Source organism: Cryptomeria japonica, chromosome 3 (assembly GCF_030272615.1).
Source record: "Cryptomeria japonica chromosome 3, Sugi_1.0, whole genome shotgun sequence".
Lineage (NCBI taxonomy): Eukaryota > Viridiplantae > Streptophyta > Pinopsida > Cupressales > Cupressaceae > Cryptomeria > Cryptomeria japonica.
In genome coordinates this window covers 342,337,600-342,344,756 of record NC_081407.1, presented here as the reverse complement: position 1 = coordinate 342,344,756, position 7,157 = coordinate 342,337,600, and positions in this window count along the sequence as shown.

Sequence of the window (7,157 nt, the reverse complement as noted above, 5' to 3'; positions counted from 1 at the left end):
CCCATTAGGTTTGTTTCTACACACATTTGTAGTATGACTAGGCTTATGACAACAAGTTTAAAATATTTCTTACCGGTAGACTTGTTAGCCTTAGGAGCAGTTTTGTCCTTGTGAATGTTTCTCTTTGTACCAGAAGACTCTCCTTTCTCAGATGTGTTAAAACCTAGTCCAGATGTATCACCTTTCATCCTTTGTGATCGAATCTGCTCATCCAGCATGGTAGAACTTCTATTGAACTTTTCCAGCTTTTCATTAACCTCAGTGAGTTCTCTGGTAAGATCTTCATTGTGTTTTAAAAGGGTCTCTCTCAGAGATGATGCCATTTCAAGATCTAGCTGCAAAGCCTCTTTTTCTTCTTTTTCAGCATGCCAATGCTTATACAAAGTTGCATTCTCTTGTTTGATCTTAGCAATCTCATGATCGCTTTGTTTGACAAGATCTTCAGCTACCCTCCTAGCTTCCAGCTCTTGACTCATGCGGATAGTTATGGCTTCTAACTCTCTTCTTAGATTTAGCTTTTCACCATTTAGTTTTTCAACTTCTTCAGCTAATGCATCAATGTTGGCTTCATTTGAAGAACTATTATCAGATATTTCCAATAGTTGTTCAGTCAGCTCTCTCATTTTGACTTGTGAAGCTTTGAATCTGACCCTTAGGGTTTCAAGCTCATCCTTAGTAGCTTCAAGTACTCTAGCCATCTCAAAGTAGCTCATATCCCCCATGGTATCTTTAGAGTTTCCTTCCAAGTGATCAAGCCTTAAAGAAGCTATGCTTTGATACCAATTGATAGACTTATAAAGCACTGAGAGGGGGGGTGAATTAGTGACACCAAAAACAATACTACTTTAAACACTGACTAGTAGATATACTTAACAAGTTTGCTCGACACTATGCATGCAATCCAAAATTATATTAAAGCATACACACAAAGTAAAACATCCACCATAACACAAGTGTTTATACGTGGAAAACCCAAATGGGAGAAACCATGGTGAGATGGGACTCATAAGTTAACTATCTGTAGTAATAGGTAACTGGTTGGTTAAGGTCTACAAAAGTTCTCTACTAGGAGTGAATCCTGCTAAAGATCCCAAAGCTCTGTTAGGAGCTATACCCTATTAAAGGTAGTACCCTATTAGGAGTAACCTTGGTAGAGGATTTTTGAATCCAAACTAATGGATCACCTTGTTAAAAGATTTGTACAATGAAGCTTGTTAGAGCTTACCCGATTAGGGGATTTGACTATTGTAATGATTAGTAAACAAAAGGTGATGTGATCTAGAGGTAGAAAAACTTGCTTGAATAGATCATCTTCTACACACTCAAAACTGCATCACCAACATACTCTACAATGCCCTCAATAACTTAACACTTCTATCCTGGCATCAAATCCTCTCATATCATCTCTCATCATGTATATTAAATAATTCATCATAATGTCATTATATAGACATTTAGATTTCATGTCGACCTTAGAAATTATATCACAATTTCCTAGGTGCAATGTATCTGGACAATCAAACATAACTCATCACAAATTACCGCCAAAATGTCAGTTAGGATAACTCATCACGACCAGTGATAACTCATCATAGAATCAATGAATACTGGTTGGAACACTGAAATCAATTGTCCTTCATTGCTTCTTATATAATCTCTGCTGGATCTTCAGTTTGATGTCAAGTTATCTCCTGCATATACTAGTTGACTCCATGTATCGGTTTGAAACCATCATAAGCTAAACTTCTAATATCGGTTGCAATACAAGTAATATTTAGAAGTAGTACCGGTAGACAATGTGAACATATGTGTGTGTGTACATGTTCCATCAATGACAACATATGAAGTCATTCATTACAATCATCATCAAACCAACATAGGAAAGGATATGTAGACGATGGACATTTAATTTCAAGTGATGTGAAGGAGTGCATTGGGTGCGATATTTCTTGCAAACAATGAAATCATTGTGATCTTTCATTTCCTAGTCAACAGGAGGGCGACAAACTTCAAACAACTTAATTGGCATTTAGGCTTTCGAAGAACTTCCAAACCTAAACACTAAATTAGTAAGAGCGAAGCTTTTTGGCAATAAATAAAATAAATTAGGGAGGCAGAGGACTTTTCCAGGGCTGACAGTTGCTGAATAGGGATATGGATACCCCTATTCATTTGAATTCTACCAAAAGATAGATGGCCTTCCTTAAAGAGTTTGGAGATAAGAGATTGAAACCTATCTTGTAGTATGACCATGTGCTTTTTATCCATGCCGTGAAGGTTATTTTGGGGGATGATTTTTTATCTGTAGACCACAAATATAGGGTAAACATGGATATTTCCTCTATGTTTCTGGCGATTGCTTTGGATTTGGGTTTTAGCAAAGTGAAAGCAAGAATTCTATGCCTGAGGCTATTCAAAGGGCAGGTCTTGGGGGGAATAGATGATGTGTTGATGAACATCGATGAATTTAAACACATTCCCATTCCTAAAGATTTCTCTAAGATGCATTTGGACATCACTAAATTCCCCCTTATTCTACTTGATGATGAGTAAGAAAACCAAGACAATTAGCATGTGGCAAACAGGGGTTTAGAATTCCTTCTGAATCAGACGAGGATCAAGACCAATGAATATCCTAAGTGGGTTAAATCTTATGTCCATCTGGAGGGGCTCGAATGAAACATGCAAGCCAAGGACATCTATCCAAAGGAGGTGGAAAATGACAACTAGTAGACTACTTCATGGGTTTATCGGGCATCAGATAGTCTTTGTAGATTTTATTTAGTATATGGTTATTCTATTTGGGTCTCTTTGGTATATGTTTGGGCAAGTCTAGGTTGATAGTAGATTCATTTTTGGTTAGCTTGGATTTTTTTGGCTTGGCAAAGCTTATTTTATGGCCATTGTTATTCTATTATACTCTGGGATCTCGTATATGTTTCATGGATTTTGTTTAATTTCTTTAAATCAATATAATGGGAGTTGTCCCTTCTAGGGGAAGAGCACCAATAGATAACATAGTTCCAATAACCATCACCTTATTGTCATGTTGACCCCCCAATAGCCGTCATAGTGAAAACACCATACATAAATTTGTTTTGTACCAATAGCCGATCATTTTTTGTAAATTTTTGTTCATAATTGGCCCATTTGTGCACCACTATTGGAACATTTGTACACCACTATTGGCACATTTGTCAACAAGTACTAGCAATTTTGAGTTGACGATTACTGGAACATCTTTAGTTAGGTATTAGGCGACACTTTGAAATGTGTACTTTTTGACCTTTGTGCGCATAACTGATTCCACAACATGCATCATTACTACCCTAAAGCTAGATCAATAGCTATAAGCAGTTAAGTCGCATACGAAGACAACTAAAATAAATAAATCAAAATCTGATGTACCATTTAGGATCTGTGGGTGTGCAAAGTTAGCTATGACAGCTACGGGTGCTCTTCCCCTAGCTATTTAACTACTAAAAAAAATATTTAACTACCAAAAAAAAAATCATCTAAATAAAAATTTATGTTGTTTGTAGGTCCAAGGCTAAGGGTTGGGCATTACATGCCTTTCCCGAACCAAAACGCGATTCACATGGCACATCTATTTTCAAAATTTAAGAAACGGGGTGTCGTTGTAATAAACAGGTCCCTGTTTTGCAAACAGGGCCCTGTTATGTTTTTTACTTTAGTAACGGGGCCCCGTTATGTTTTTTTACTATAGTAACGGGGCCCCGTTATGGTTTGGGACCCGTTAAAATGAGGCCCTTTTATTTTTTTCACCTTGGGTCCCCAAAGCATAACACATGCACTTCCCTCTAAGTGGGACTCAACTTTGTGCACTTACCCTCTAATATCTCCTCAATGATGGATAGAAGGGAGGTGGGGTAAGCTATAGTGATGGAGGAGGTTGCTTCATCGTTGAGGATATTTTTGATGGGTTCCCCTCAGTCTGAGTTATCTTTTTAGGTGACTCTTGGGGCAGGTTATATATGCATTTGGCCTATCTGTGTGGGAGGTTTTATTGGCCAGATGCTGAAATTTATTACTCTCATGCTAGCCTTTGATGATGCCTTGATGGATATGTCCTTAGAGGAGGGTATTTTATTCTCTCGAGTGCCTTATCCCAAAGTGGTGTTGGTGGTTGTTTTTATGGATATTGGTGATGACTTTGAGGATTCATTGGATCATTGAATGTTCTCCTAGAGTGATGAGTGAATGATTATGAAAATTCAAATAGCACTAACTACAAGAGAAACAAAATCTACTCATAATTGAGTACATAATAAAAAGTGATATCTATAAAAATTGTATTGATAAACTAATCCAAAATAATAATAATAAGTTGTCTTTTAAAGATTACAATAGTTTTACACTAACTTAGCAGTTTATGAATTGTTGATCCATTAAAGAAAAAAAATTAAAAACCAGGAAGTTGCATATGCATGCAATCTTTATTAAGAAAGAAAGCAAGCTAAGAAAAATAAGAAACAAATATCCATCACAAGTAGCCTATCTCCAACGCATCATTCATTCATCTTTATCTTGAGTCTCCCCCTAAATGATCAATGGAGGTGATTCCCATTTGATTTCTAAAGCTAATGAATTTTTTTGTTGGAAGAGCTTTGGTAAAGATATTAGCAACATGTTCAGATGAAGGACAAATCTATAACTCCACTTGCCCATCTTGAACCAAGTCATGGGTGTAATGATGTTAGATCTATATGTGGTTTGTTCTAGCATGAAACACAAGATTCTTTGTCAAGGGAATAATGCGATTGTTATCACAATAAATGGTGGTTGGATATCCCTGAACTAAATGTAGATATTACAACATCCTTCTAATCCATATTACTAAAGAACTTGTTGATGTAGATGCAATGTATTATGCTTCTACTGAAGAAAGAGCCACTATTGCCTATTTCTTACTATTCAAAGAGACAACTCCAAATCCAAATGAAAAAAAATAGCTAGATGTAGGTTTTTTATCACCTACTAATCCAATGAAATCAAAATCTATGTAACCAATCAGCTCAAACTTTTTAGTGGGAGAATAACAAATGCCAAAATTTTGTGTATTCTCATACCTCATGATCTTATTTTTACAACCCGCCAATGAGACTCATGTGGATCTTGCATGATCTAAGAGATGAGACTCACAACATACATAATATCAGGTCTATTGTTTATAAGGTACATGAGGCCACCAACCAAACTTATATACAAAGTAGTATTAACCTTAGTATTGACATCTTCCACAGTTAATTTTTCACCAAGTGTTATGGGGGTTGCAAGTTCTTTGCATGCCACCCTTCTAAACTTATTCAATAAATCAGCTACATGCATGCTTTGGGAAATATTTATACCTTGTGATATTTGTTGTAACTCCACACCAAGAAAATAGTGCATGAGTCCCAGATTTGACATTTAAAATTCTTGTTTTCATTTCTGCTTGAAAATTCTCTGTGAGAGCTTTGTTGTTTCCTATATAGATAAGATCATCAACATAAAAAGAAACTATGAGAATATCATTACCAATTCATTGGACATGATAACACCACCAAAGGTGGAAAATTGCAACCACGAAAGGTGGATATGATAATGTGATAAAGTGATAAGTCCACCTAAAGTGGGATGCTCCAACTATGCCTATGTAATTCCCTAAGTAATCTTAAGTGAAGTACAATTAGGACCTAGGTAGAGAATAACCAAGGTAAAACAACTTAATTACACTAAAAAATAGCATTAACCGAGATTGGTTCTTTTTCTTTTTCTTCATACAAAGAGGGTTCAACTTGAATTGTACTAAGCAAAGAAAATTTAACAAATGGATTTGTATTTGCACTCCTATGATAGATATCAACCAAATTTCATACCTTTTCTTGGAGCTGATGTTGGAGACGATGGTGAAGGTGAATAATCACCTAAATTTATGGTACTAGAAGAACTAGGTGAACTTGGAGGATTGGAAATAGATCTTGAACTTGAACTTCCATTTGAGCTTGTGGGGAGAGGAGGAACACTATTCCATAATCATATTTTGACTATTGAATTGGAAAATCTAACTATGAACCTTACAAAATGTCCAACCATAAACAAAAGAGATGTTGGCAATTGACACTCATCCAGTTTAGTTTTGTTATCATTAATGGAAACACATATCATTTTGGGTTGGACACTTAACCAGTACTCACCGGTATTCATGATTCAACAACCGACATTCAAGGAAACCGACAAACTAGGAACCGGTACATGGGACCAACATAGGAGATTAATCCGATAGGTCTACACGGTAGCAATCAGTGGCATCAGTCATCAAGTTTAATGTATTTATTTTTGTCTAGGCCAACATGTAAATAAATTGTAATATCATTGTAAGCCGACATAAGGCATTTATGTTTATGTTTGGGAAGGGTATTGAAGTCAATCAAATTAGGATATTTTGGATATGATGATGATATTGAGAGATATGCATATGATGCGAGATATAGTGTGAACAATATTGATCGACTGCATGCAAATATAATATTTTGTAGTCGGTCTTGGTTATTGGTTTTAAGGTTTGGGATTCAGAGCAAGTTACCAGTAAAGGAGGACATAGTGGAAATCGGTTAGTGCTTGAACCAGAACTCATCTAGCATGAGTTCAGAATTTTGTTTGTAAACCAGCATTTGGTGCTTATCGTCAGTGAGGCTCCTTTTGTGATGAGCAATGTGCTTTAGGTTGTTGGCCTTCCTGTATGTGCAGGGCCCTATTGTAATATTTATTCCTTTGCCCAGTGGACAGATATTGTGGGTCACCAAACCCACTGTGGTTTTTCCTCTTTGAGGTTTTCCATGTATTAATCTTTGTGTTATGGTGTATATTCTTGTGGTGGCATTATTTTTACTTACTATTATATTATTTTATGGTTATCGGTTACTGAAACACTTTGTTAATAAGGTTAAAATTTATCTTACAGACATAACACTGATTCACATCCCCCTCCTCTCAGTGTTCTTGGATTCCAGCAATTGGTATTAGAGCCTGGTGCCTTGGAGTAAGTCTAACATCTTAATGAAGATCTTGAATCCGGAATCCATGGAGATGAGTTTGGAGAAACAACTTGAAGTAGCTCTTGAATACTATGATGTTTAAAGGATGAAAAAATTGAA